Raw genomic sequence first — 14,394 nt, forward strand, 5'->3', positions numbered from 1 at the left:
AAGATTCCCTATTATCCTAGTAACAGGCTCTCCAGGGATTTTGCTATCTGTTAAAACTTGGCCCTGACAGTTACATTTCAGAGAGCCCCTGGTTTAGGAGAAAGACAAATCTTCACAGATATAACCTGGTTTCTGCTTCCCTCTTTTAAGGTGATTTGCTTATCTCATTTATACCTAAGTTGACTCACAGAGATTGTATCTGATGATAACATTTCCTTTCTCGTTAAGGAACAAAGATGTTTATTTCCATTATTTTCTAACAGAGATATAAAATAAGCAGTAAAAAATGATCCTGATAAAGCATAGAATGTTAAGGCAAAAGAATATTGCATATACTTGTCCTGTATCTTAGTTATAGCCTACAGAAATCATCCTTATCTTGTGGAAATAGAATGGCTTAATCCACGCCTTCTTGACTATTTCTTAATATTTTACTAGGTCCATGGGCTCAGCGTGTAAGGAAAAATTGTAACTTGCCATGATGGCCACAAAATCCCCTTGGTTTGCTGAGGCATGTCTTAAGGTCCCATAAGTTGCTGAGTGCCTAATTTCTTAGCTTTCCTCTACTACAAATCTGAACCAAGCAATAAATAGAACAGAAGCCAAATGTGAGTTAAAATTTGTTACCCATTTTATTCCTTTAGCAAAGTTGAATTGGAGGGTATATCTTGGGATTGGTAGCCAACATAGAGACCTCTTACCACCTTTTATAATTTCAAGCCTAGATCTTGAAGTTTATATATGGGAAGAAGCGAAACACAGAGCATCTTGAGCATATCAGGCATCAAAGACCTAAGGGAAACAAGGATTCTATCCTGTCTGAACCTAAGAATGAAGAGAGAAATCCATCAGGCTGGAACATAATTGTCCAGGTGCTAACCCCACTCAGTCAGAATGAGGCTCTTGTCAAATTATGTGTGCCCCTTGATAAAGAGACAGTAATGAAGACAGTAGGTAGAGGGATCAGAAGCATTTCACTAATACTGGCTCCACCTGGGCAGTAAAGTGAACATTTTCTCTCATCTATGGAAATGTGAGATGCATTGCACTAAACCATTTTCCCTAACAAAAGAAGAACAAAGCAGAGTGTTGGAAGCCAATGAGTTAAGAAAATGAAATATCAAGTAGGCTGAGGTGCAACTTGCAAAGAACAAAGGGATACCAGAGGTCAATTCTATTAGATATTAGCAGCATGCCTGCTGGCTTTGAAAAAAAAAAAAAAAGCTGTAAATAGGTGGCCAGTTGCAAAATCTGGTCAGAAGAAGTTTTGTTGGTGGTTTTTGTTTGTTTGTTTGCCCAGACACAGTACAGTTTATTTTGTATGGTTGCTGCTTGAACTTGAATAACTTAAGCAAGGCATGCTTCTCTACTGCCTCAGTCACCATCACTTCTTGTTATCTATTCCAGGCTCAATCCACCAATATATGTACTTATCAAACTTCTGTAGGCATTGGAATTGGTGACTCCTTGCCTTTAATGAGACATACTACCACGACAGAAACTTTTATTTATCATGCAGTACAACTGGTTTTCCCTGTTGACTGAAGAATTCTTTTACTCAATATATTAGATTTCATCTTATTATTTATAAATTATTCATAACCCAATGTGTTGTTCTAGTTTATGCAGTGAATACAAACTGTTTTTAAGGAAGGCCTAAACTTACTTTTCCTCCAAGAAAAATGATAATCTACACCACTGCCCATTATCAATGCCATAAAATAATGCTCACAAATTACAAAGAATGATTATTAACTCCTTCCTGCTCCTGGAAAGAAAAGTCAGTTATTTGGGTCTCAAATGTTACCTTCCCTTGCCGTGAAATGCCGTTAGTCACACAGAATGTGGTAGTCAAACCCTTTTTTAGCAAACATTTAATGCATGGTTATTACATGGTTATTAGTGCTATAATAGTAAATAATTCCAACAGATTTCCTTCTTTTGACTGCAGACATTTGCCAGTGTCAATCAATATTTAAAATGAAAGAGTGAATATCCAGAATCTATAAGGAATTCAAGTCAACAAGACAAAAACAAAAATAACCCCATTAAAAAGCTGGCAAAAGACATGAACATTTCTCAAAAGAAGACATACAAGCAGCCAGCAAACATATGAAAAAATGCTCAACATCACTAATCACAGAAATTCAAATTAAAATGGCAATGAAATACTATCTTACACCAGTCAAAATGGCTACTATTAACAAGTCAAAAAACAATAGATGTTGGCATAGATGTAGAGAAAAGGGAACTCATATACTGTTGGTAGGAATGTAAATTCGTACAACCTTTATAAAAAACAGTATGCAGATTTCTCAAAGAACTAAAAATAGAACTACCCTGATCCAGCAATCCCACTCCTGGGTATCTATCCAAAGAAAAAGAAATCACTTTGTCAGAAAGACACATGCATTTGCATGTTTATCACAGCACTATTCAAAATAGCAAAGTCATGGAATCAACCATGTGTCCATTGATGAATGACTGGATTTTAAAATGTGGTATGTATATCATGGAATACTCCTCAGCCATAAAAAAGAATAAAATCACATCTTTTGCAGCAACATGGATGGAACTGAAGGCCATTATCCTTAGTGAAATTACTCAGAAACAGAAAGTCAAATATCACATATTCTCACTTGTAAGTGGGAGATACACAATGGGGACACACAGACACACAGAGTGTGAGAGAAAAAGAAGATAGAAGCAGAAACAAGAGATAGAGGGGAACAAGGCATAGTTGGCTGACAGCTTTCCACTTTTTCATTGCACTGGAGCATTCTGTTCTATCAGTTCCCCAGATATCTGTCTAATAATTTCTACTTTTTTAGTTTAAACCAGCTTGCTTTATTGATTAACTGTGATTAAAAGGAGCTTGAGTAGGACATCATCATTTTCCTGCTCACAATATACTTTATTTTCAAGTCCATTACTCAGAAGGAAGTTAATCCGTTTAAGTGGTACCTCTATACACCAAAACGACTTTTTATGCCATAGAACATTACAATCAGAAAGAGAAGAATATGTCATATTCAGTTTTAATCTGAAGAGCTTGACACATTTCTTGGCACACAGTAGGCCCTTAAAACCAGTTTCTGAATGAATAGAATTGGATATGTGCTCATCAGATTTACAGATAACCCAATGGTGAGAATTCTCCTTTGGATTTTGCGGAGTAGGATCCGAAGCTAATCTCATAATTCACTGAAAGAAAAAGGAAGCTATTAGACAACAGCTTTGTCATGTTACCAATACCAATCTATAAACCAATCTGAATCTGTGCCTATCCTCTCTGACCTTCCCCCAGTTTCAATGGAAGATGAGTCCTTCTGTCATTAAAACACATAACTCCCCCTAGGGGTCCCTCCTCAGACTTCTCTCTGAAAAGTTGGCCACTCTTTAATGAATGTTTAATTGCACCCTCTCTACTGGATCATTATCATCAGTTTGCACACATGCCCTTTTGTCTGAACAAACACACAACTACACTCACACACTAACATGACTTCATATCTTTTGGAGTTACCTACTCATTTCTCAATTCTCTTCATGGAAAAACATTAGAAAATTTTCTATACTCTCTGTCTACTTTTCTACCTAACATTCACTCTTAAGCCATTGCAATTGGGCTCCATCCCCAATGCTCTTTGAAACTTTTCATCAAAATGACCAACAATCTTCATGTTACCAATCCAAAAGATGATATTTTTTAAATTTATTCAATAGCAATTCACTTAGTTGACCAATCCCTCCATCAGATTCTGTGACAGTACACCATTTGTATTTTCCCACCATCAGTAGCAACCCCAAGCAAGTTCCTTTATTGGTACCTCTGATCTGCCTGACATCTAAATTTTCGACTGCTTTAGTATCAAGCCCAGGGGTTCTTTTTTTTATCAACCTATAAAAAAAAGTGTTCTAGCTTGTGTTATTCAATGCCTACCGACAATACCCATCAAGAAGCATTAGCTAAATGGATGAAACCGTTATACTCCCTGTATATCTCCCTCTTCTATCTGTTGCCTTTGCCATTAGTTCTGACAGTGCAGACAGATCTATGGGTATATGCTAGGTCAAAAAGAAACACTTTTAAACTGTCTCTTGGGGGAACACTTATTTTGGGGATCAGTGAAAGACAGTGAGCTGAGCACTAACATCTACAGTTACCATTACAGGCATCAGAATTTTGAGGCAGCAGTCAACATCAAGAAGGTATCCAGAGGTAGAGCAGAGAAAAATAGTGGATGGTCATGACAGTCAAGTGTTTTTTTTCCTGGGAATATTTGAGATCTCCCCAGGGTACTTTCTGAAATATGTGAAGAATTTTGAAAGGGAGACTAGAGTGTCAGCAATTTCTATGGTGGATAATAAAAATGAGCAAATAACACAACTTAAATTATTGCCACCCCTACCTCCTGATTAGTATGGCCTGAAACATAATGATATATCTCTTATTTAAGTTTTTCATCACTTGATTATACTTGCTTGAATCTCTGACATATAGCACAGTTCTGGTCAATTTGCTTTGAGATTCCAACAGCTAATATTAGATTTTATAAGTCTAATTCTATTATTCTTCTTAACTAAAAGAGCTCTAAATATCTATCACACCCTTAACAATAATAAATATTTTGGTAACAAATATGGGCTTGAAATAGTTGTTGGTATTATCAGAAACAACACCAAAAATTTAAAAGCAAACAATAAAACGTTTAAGTTTTATTTACAAATTATAAAACAAAGCCTAACAAATCATACTGCTAAAGCTTTTTAGTGTGTAGGAAGATTCAATTACCAAAGATCGTTGACTTTTCAGATAAGGGTTTAAAAGGATACTTGGTGTATTAGTCCATTTTTATGTTGCTGATAAAGACATACTCAAGACTGGGCAATTTACAAAAAAAAAAAAAAAAGAAAGAAAAAATGGTTTAATGGACTTACATTTCCACATGGCTGGGGAGACCTCACAATCATGGCAGAAGGCAAAGAGGGGCAAGTCATGTCTTACATGGATGGCAGCATGCAAAAAGTGAGAGAGTTTGTGCATGGAAACTCCTATTTTTAAAACATCGGATCTTGTGAGATGTATTCACTATCACGAGAACAGCACGGGAAAAGACCTGCCCCATGATTCAGTTACCTCCAACTAGGTCCCTCCCACAACACATGGGAATTCAAGATGAGATTTGGGTGGGAACACAGCCAAATCATATCATTCCACCCCGGCCCCTCCCATATCTCATGTCCTCATATTTCAAAATCAATCATGCCTTCCTAATAGTCCCCCAAAGTCTTAACTCATTTCAGCATTAACTCAGAAGTCCACAGTCCAAAGTCTCATCTGAGACAAGGCTAGTTCTTTCTGCCTATAAGCCTGTAAAATCAAAAGCAAGTTAGTTACTTCCTAGATACAATGGGGGTACAGGCATTGGGTAAATACAGCCATTCTAAATGGGATACATTGACCCAAAACAAGGGGATACAGGCCCCACGGAAGTCAGAAATCCAGCAAGGCAGTCAAATCTTAGAGCACCAAAATGATCTCCTTTGACTCCACATCTCACATCCAGGTCACGCTGATGCAAGAGGTGGGTTCCCTTGGTCTTGGGCAGCTCTGCTCCTTTGGATTTGCAGGGTATAGCCTCCCTCCCAGCTGCTTTCACAGGCTGGTCTTGAGTGTCTGCAGCTTTTCCATGCACATGGTACAAGCTGCCAGTCGATCTACCATTCTGGGGTCTGGAGAACGGTGGCCCTCTTCTCACAGCTCCACAAGGCAGTGCCCCACTAGGGACTCTGTGTGCGGGCTCCAACCCCACATTTCCCTTCTGCACTGTCCTAGCAGAGGTTCTCCATGAAGGCCCCACCCCTGCAGCAAACTTCTTCCTGGGCATCCAGGCATTTCCATACATCTTCTGAAATCTAGGTGGAGGTTCCCAAACCCAATTCTTGACTTCTGTGCACTTGCAGGCTCAACACCACATGGAAGCTGCCAAGGCTTGGGGCTTGCACCCTCTGAAGCCATGGCCTCAGTCTACATTGGCCCCTTTTAGCTATGGCTAGAGCAGCTGGGACTCAGAGCACCAAGTCCCTAGACTGCACACAGCTCAGGGATCCCGGGCATGGCCCATGAAACCACTTCTTCCTCCTAAGCCTCTATGCCTGTGATGGGATTGGCTGCTGTGAAGACCTCTGACATGCCTTGGAGACATTTTCCCCATTGTCTTGAGGATTAATATTCAGCTTCTCATTACTTACGTGAATTTCTGCAGCCAGCTTGAATTTCTCCTCAGAAAATGGGATTTTCTTTTCTATCGCATTGTCAGGCTGCAAATTTTCTGAACTTTTATGCTCTGCTTCCCTTATAAAACTGAATGCCTTTAACAGCACCCAAATCATCTCTTGAATGTTTTGCTGCTTAGAAATTTCTTCCAGCAGGATACTCTAAATCACCCCTTTCAAGTTCAAAGTTTCACAAATCTCTAGGTTGGGGGCACAATGCCACCAGTCTCTTTGCTAAAACATAACAAGAGTCACTGTCGCTCCAGTTTCCAACAAGTTCCTCATTTTCATCTGAGACCCCTTCAGCCTGGACCTTATTGTCCATATCGCTGTCAGCATTTTGGGAAAAGCTATTCAATAAGTCTTTAGGAAGTTTCAAATTTTGCCACATTTTTTTATCTTCTTCTGAGCCCTCCAAACTGTTCCAACTTCTGCCTGTTACCCAGATCCAAAGTCGCTTCCACAATTTTGGGGTATCTTTTCAGCAGCACTCAACTCCTGGTACCAATTTACTGTATTAGTCCATTTTTATGCTGCTGATAAAGACATACTCAAGACTGGGCAATTTACATAAGAAAGAGGTTTAATGGACTTACAGTTCCACATGTCTAGTGAGGTCTCACAATCATGGCAGAAGGCAAAAAGGAGCAAGTCATGTCTAACATGGATGGCAGCATGCAAAAAGAGAGAGCTTGTGCTGGGAAACTCCTGTTTTTAAAACTACCAGATCTTGTGAGACTTATTCACTATCACGAGAACAGCATGGGAAAAACCCACCCCCATAATCAATTACCTCCCACTGGATTCCTGCCCCCACCCATAACATCTGAGAATTCAAGATGACATTTGGGTGGGACACAGCCAAACTATATCACTGGGATGGTTTGAGCTTGAAATGCCTATCTTAACCTCTCTGTTGCCGATCACTACATTTTTACCACCTACCATGCCCCATTATTACCACCTCCCTTAACCCACAAAGACATAAGGGAAAGGGGGCCAAATAGAAAATAGAAAACAAGAAGAAGAGATGGTGTAAGACTATTTGTAGTCCCTAAAAATAAAGGAGATACCTTTAAGACTTAAGAAAAATAGGATGGGAGGGGAGGCAAGACAATGAGGTGAAAGTGGAAGAAGAGGGAAAAAAAAAGAGTTAAGAAAGGAAAGAAATCAGCAGGAAAAATGGAGAAAAGAAATAGAGGAAAAAGGAAAGAAAGTAGAAGACTGAGAATATTGGTAGGAGGGGGCTGATAAATGGAAAGGAAAAATGAAAGGAAAGGGAGGTAGAGAAGGAGAAGATACTTTAGCAATCTCTAATGCAAAACTTTAGCAAGAATATAAATGCAGAATTCCACTGGTGTCTCTGTGGGAACAAGAGTGGTGAGAAATGTGAGTTAATAAGGTTATGTTTGTCATAGGCCTATTCTTGGAAATTGTACTCTAATATGTATATTTCAGTTTATAATCTTAGTCATCAGCTTGAAGAGACAAAATAAACCACAGCACATTTATAGGAAACTGTTCTGTCCTAAGCACCATGAAAAAGAATTGTTGTCCACAGAAACCATGAAAACCAAAATGAAAAAAAATGTATAGTTTTTATTACATTATTGGGTGTAGAACTCCTGAATCTTAGTCTGAAGTCCAATGAAGCCCACTGGACTGTAGTAAAATAAGAACAACAAAGACATAGGGGCATTTTTATTAAGTTAAATGTATACCAATTGAAGTAAGGTCCATAGTTTTCAGAATGTGCCCTTTCTATTTTTTTTTTTTTTTTGCCAATTGATAAATAAAATTTTTATATCTTATTGTGTACAACATGATGTTTTGTAATATGTATACATTGTGGAATGGCTGGATTGAGCTCAATAATTAAAAATAGAATTACCATATGACCCAGAAATCTCACTCCTGGGTACATATCCAAGGAAATGAAATCAGTATATTGAAGAAATACCTGTACTCTCGTGTGCATTGCAGCATTATTCACAATAGCCAAGATATGGAATCAACCTAGGTTTCTATCAACAAATGGATGGATAAGGAAAGTGTGATACACACATACACACTGAAATACTATTCATCCTAAAAGGAAAAGGAAATCCTGTCATTTGCAACAATATGGATAAACCCAGAGAACATTTCAGTCATTCTCCTTCACAACTGTAATAAAATCCACACTGCCATGGTTTATAAGACCCTTCTTCATCTAGATCCCATACTCTCTCCCCTTATTTACTGTACTGGCACTTGTTCCTTGGGCCCAACAAGGATCTTAGATCCTAGTTCTGGCCACCCAACAAGCATGCCCTTGCTCAAGGATCTCTTCCATAGAGTTGCATTACTGACCCCTCACATAATGTATACCCTTAAACTCAAATACATCAAATCTCATTATCCTATTTTATTTTCTGTAAAGCCTTATTACTATCTGGAAATATTTTATTCATTTACGTAGTTTCCTTGTTAATCCTCAGCATCCCTCAGTAGAATATAAAATCAATGAGGCAATGACTGCTATTCTTAAATTCTATAACAATGTTTGACCCATAATAAGAATGTAAGATATATTGATTGAATGAATAAATGAGTGAAAAAATTAACCATAACCAAAAACAAACATTTAGCAATAATTATTTACTTATTTATTGTAAAGTAATGAATGTACATGGAATTAAAATTTTAAACATCATAGAAGCCATTAAATTTAAAGTAAAATTGAAATAAATAATTAAAGTTATTTTCTCTCTCCCCATGCTTTGCTCCTTGTCCCTTTCTTACAAGTGGACTTTTAAAAGTGTTTTCCCTTTTTGGTTTTCATTACCCCCATTAATCTAAATAATATTCTTATAACTGTATGTTTTGAGTTTTAAACTTTCCTGGGTGATTATTAAACTTTATTAGAGATTATTTACCTGATTTAAATCTGGGAACAATTAGTCCCAGTGTTTGGGGTTTAGGGGGTAACACACGAATGGTTCTTTAATCAATGCCCTCATTTCCTATTTATCCTCCCACATCTGTTATCCTGCTCTCATTATTTGCTGTTTTGTGGTGGCGTTTCTCTGGAAGGAAAAACATTCTCACTTCTGTTTCAGTCATTCCTTCTGTGAGCCCTGGGGTACAGCTCCCTGGGCTTTAGTTTATTCACCACTACCAAACCATCCACTTTTTATCTTCCTGAATTGTGCCAAACTCTTTGACCCACTGATGTCCCCAATATAATTCTCATCACTTTTTCTTTACAGTAATTTCAATGTGCTTCAAAAGGAAAAAAAGTTTATGTTTTGTCTACCATAATTAATGAAAAGTTATCACATAGCAAACATTTACCAATAGCACTTATTGATGAAATTCATTTCCCAAGTAATTCTTATGCACAAAGAACACATCCAAATTCAGGAAACAAATAAGATAAATTCAAAAAAAATCCACAGCGAGACACATTAAAATTGGCATATCTATACCAAAACATTAAAATTGGCAACAATCAAGACAAAGTTTTGAAAGTAGCAAAAGAAAAACAACCTGTCACATACTAGGGCAGCACCATAAACCTCCCATGGATTTCTCAGCAGAACATTACTGGCCAGAAAAATGTGGGACTTAAATGCCGAAATAAAGGAAAAAAAATAACCTGACAACCAAGAATATTATAGCTGGAAAAAAACGTCTTTCAAAAATGAAGCAGAAATAAAGATTTTCCCAGACAAATAAAAGCTGAGGAAGTTCATCATCACTAGATCCACTTTACAAGAAATGCTAAAGGGAGTTCTTCCAGTTAACATGAAAGGATGTCAAACGAAAATATGAAAGTATGTAAAAGCATAAAACTTACTGAAAGGAGTAGATATAAAGAAAAATACAGAACACTGTAATATCATAATTGTGATATCTTCTTGGTGAGTAAATCACTTAATTCTAGTATAAAAGTTAAAAGACAAAAGTATTAAAAATCACAACAAATAAAAATATGTTAAAAGAAACAATATGAATAAAGGTAATTTGTGACAATAATAACAAAGTATATGTATGAAGGAGAGAAGTTAAAGTATAGAGTTTTATATGTGATTGAAGTTGAGTTGTTTACAGTTTAAAACAGATTGTTATATCAGTAAGTTGTTTTATGTAAGCCTGGTGGTAACCATAAAGAAAACATCTACATAAAGGAGAAAGAAATCAAAGCATATCAATACCAAAAACTCAATGTAACATAAAGGAAGACAGCAAGAGAAGAGAAGGTACAAAAGAATCACAAAACAGAAAACTATTAACAGAATGGCAACAGTAAGTTGTTCTCTAACACTCACTTGAAATGTTAATGGAATGACCTCTTCAATCAAAAGACACAGAGTAACTGAATGGGTAGACAAAAAGATTCAACTATATGCTGTGCTCAACTGATTCACCTGAGATTTTAGGAGACACATAGGCTAAAATTGAAAAGATACACATACACATACATATCCTATGCAAATAATAACCAAAAGAAAGCATGGTGGCTATACTTACATCAAACAAAATAGACTTTAAGTCAAAAACTATCTCAAGATAGAGGAAAATATAGAATGATAAAAGGGTCAACTCACCAAGAAGATATCACAATTATGTGTGTGCATACATATATGCATCAGAGCACCTAAATACGTAAAGCAAACATGAACAGAAATAAAAGGGAAAATACAGAAACACAGCAATAATAGGAGACTTCAGTACTCCACTTTCAATAATGGGTAGAAGAGTTAGACAATAAGGACACAGGTGGACTTGAACAACATGTTAGACTAAATGGGCCTAATAGACATATACGGAACATTCCACACAACAGCAATTGAACATTCTTGCCAAGTATACATGCAATTTTCTCCAGGATAGATCATGTTAGGTAACAAAACCAATCTTAACAAACTTACAAAGAATCAAATCATGCTGAGTTTCTTTACTGATCATGATAGAGTGAGACTAGAAATTAATAGCAGATGGGAAATTGGAAAATCTATGAATATGTGGAAATTTAAAACATACTCTTGAATAACCAATGGTTCAAAGAATAAATCAAAAGTCAAATTTAAAAATATATTGAGACAAATTAAAACAAAAACACAACATACCAAAACTTATAGGATGCAGCAGAAGCACTACTAAGAGGACATTTATAGCAATAAACATCTATACTAAAAAGAAGAAAGATTTCAAATAAATTACCTAACTTTATACCTCAAGAACTAGAAAAACAAACTAAGCCCAAAGGTAGGAGGAGAGAAATAATAAAGATTAAAGCAGAAATAAATAAAACAGAGAATAGAAAAATAATAGAAAATAGCAACAAAATTAGATTTTTTTTAAAGATAAGCAAAATTGACAAATCTTTAGCTAGATTAAGAAAGAGAGGGATCCCAACAAATAAAATCAGAAATGAAAGTGGAGATATTATAACAGATGTCTCAGAAATAAAAACGACCATAAGTGACTATTATGAACAATTATATGCCAACAAATTGGATAACCTAGAAGAAATGCATAAATTATGATAAACATATAACCTATCAAGACTGAATAATACATAAACAGGAAATCTGAACAGATCTATAAATAGTAAGTAAATTGAATTAGCAGCCAAAATCTTTCTAATAAAAACAAAGCCCAGGACCAGATAACTTCAAGTGTTGAATTCTATCAAACATCTAAAAACTTAACATTAATCCTTCTCAATTCTTCCTAAAAATTAAAGAACACAGAACATTTTCAAACTTATTTTATGAGATCAGCACTACCCTGATACTAAAGCCAGGCAAAAAAAAAAAAATGATATTAAAAAAAGAAAACCACAGGTTAATATGTCTGGTTAACATAGACGAAAAAATATCCTCCACAAAATACTGGCAAACGAAATTCAACAACATATTAAAGGTATACCCCATGACCAAGTAACATTTATTTCTTGGATGCAAGGATAGTTTACCATATGCATATCAATAAATGTGATATACCACATTAACCAAATGAAGGGCAAAAACACATGATCATTTCAACAAATGCAGAAAAAACATTTGACAAATTTCTTTTTTTTTAATGGTCCAAGATATAATTCTGATTGTGGTCTGGATCATAAGTCTGCATCACATTTTAAATGTCTATTGTCTTACAGACAATAAGGTGTTTTATGGGGGAACGAGTGGGTGGAAAAATGGGAACAGGGCTTCTGAAGCTAATACCTGAAGAATATGGCAACATGAGAAAGCACTGACCCAGCTGCTTTGGTAAATGGAGGAAAATCATCTCACGGTTGCTAGGAACACGGGTAAGACTAGGCTGTAGATGCGCTGAAAGACCCCTCAAAACAAAACAATTTGCCATTCCTTTAACAATTACTAATATCAAGAACATGGAATTGTGCCATAAAAGACAGAGCTTTTAAGATGGGGTGGAGCCCTTACCTCTACTGCTCCCCTGGGCCTAAAGCCTGGTTTCCTTATGGGTATTGGGGCCAAGCAAACAAGTCTCTATTTTCTACACAGTGAAAGTGGGGAGTGGGACATGTCCCAGATGATTTGGAACAAGGCCAGGGTCCTACGACCTTGGTGGCGTGATGGGTGAGGTCCATAAGAAAATGGGCAGAGGGTCAACTTGTCTCTTCTTTCACCAAAAAGACCATGAGGTGTATAGCTCGTGGTCACTCTAGGGCTGCTGCCATCTTTCGTGCCCAGAGTCAAATCCTGCACTTCTGTAATGCATATTCCCTATCCTGCCAATATCAAAGATACCTTGAGGAGGTAAGGTGGGGGCTCAGAAGAATCCTTCACCAGCTATGAGGCAAGCACAGCTAGGTGGGATCCTGGAGGCTTGAGGGAACACACTGTGGTGGTTGGTCAGATGGTAGAGTGTTTGGTGAAGCAGGGCATGAGCTACAGGGAGGTTGTCAGGATACACACCCAGCTCCTGCAGCAGGCTATGATACTCAGGCTTGGTCTCCAGTCGTTCAGCAGATTGGTAGACTCCATCCACTCCAACTGCACCTCCCAGTATACATAGATCTTCTGGTTGAAAGTGACATATACGAGGCAGGAGCTGTTGCATCCCCCTGCAGGCATACAGACCTGCACAGAAGGCACGGATATTTTCATCCACTTGGAAGCGGACGAGGGTGCGATTGTGATCAATAATATATGTCGGTCCATCCCAGGCACATGGAACTACCTCCTCATGTCCGTTGCCGGTGACATCCCAATTTCTCCAGGGCTAAGAGCTGGTGATCCACCTGCACTGACCACAACAGCTTGTCTGCTTCCTCCATGAGCTTCAGCCTCCCATCCAGTGTGCTCACAGCAAAGATGCCGGAGCCACCACTCTCAGTGGCATGGCCTCGTTTGTTGTTGCCAATTAGGTGAGTGGAGATATTCTTGTGGATACGGCCAGATGTGTGGTGCAGCACCACATCTCGGGCAGCTAGGGTCTCCCTACTGCCATCCATGACCCCTTCAGAGGCAGGAGGGGACCCTGTGTCCTTTTTCCACACACACGTTAGAACTGCCTAAGTACAGCCTGGCTAAGACACCATCAGTTCAGGAACACCCAGCGGCCCCAGAGTCACTGAGAGGCTGTCCACCTGACCCTCCAGCAACCATTTCTTGAGGGACAACAGCTGCCAGGTCAGATGTTCAGGACCCTCACCTAGCTCCTCCCAGCGAAAAGCTCGCACCACACAGTCTGTGTAGCCCACCACCACGAACAACATCCATCTCCGTCTGTGGGCATGAAAGACAAATTTCAACACTTTTTCATGATAAAAACTCTCAACAAAACAAGAAGATAAGAAAATAACCTCAACACAATATAGGTCATATATGAAAAAAAACACAGTTAATATTTTTCACAATGGTGAAAAGTTGAAATCTTTCCCTCCAGGATCAGGAATAAGACCAGGATGCCTACTCTTGTGACATAGTACTGAAAGTCCTAGCCAGAGCAATTAGGGATGACAAAGAAACAAAAAGTCTCCAAATCAGAAAGGAAGCAATAAAATTAACTCTGTTTGCACATGGCATGATCTTATCTGTATAAACCCCTAAAGATTTAACATACACACTCAAAATATAAAAAGCATAGAACTAG

The 14,394-nt window shown here is 37.7% G+C and overlaps 1 pseudogene; it reads right to left on the reverse strand.

Moving 5' to 3' along the window:
- Nucleotides 1-13,006: 13,006 nt before the first annotated feature.
- LOC129492690 (KICSTOR complex protein ITFG2-like) lies at nucleotides 13,007-14,037 on the reverse strand (annotated as a pseudogene).
- Between the last annotated feature and the right edge of the window lie 357 nt (nucleotides 14,038-14,394).

Source organism: Symphalangus syndactylus, chromosome 11, assembly GCF_028878055.3.
Source record: "Symphalangus syndactylus isolate Jambi chromosome 11, NHGRI_mSymSyn1-v2.1_pri, whole genome shotgun sequence".
Taxonomy (NCBI): Eukaryota; Metazoa; Chordata; class Mammalia; order Primates; family Hylobatidae; genus Symphalangus; species Symphalangus syndactylus.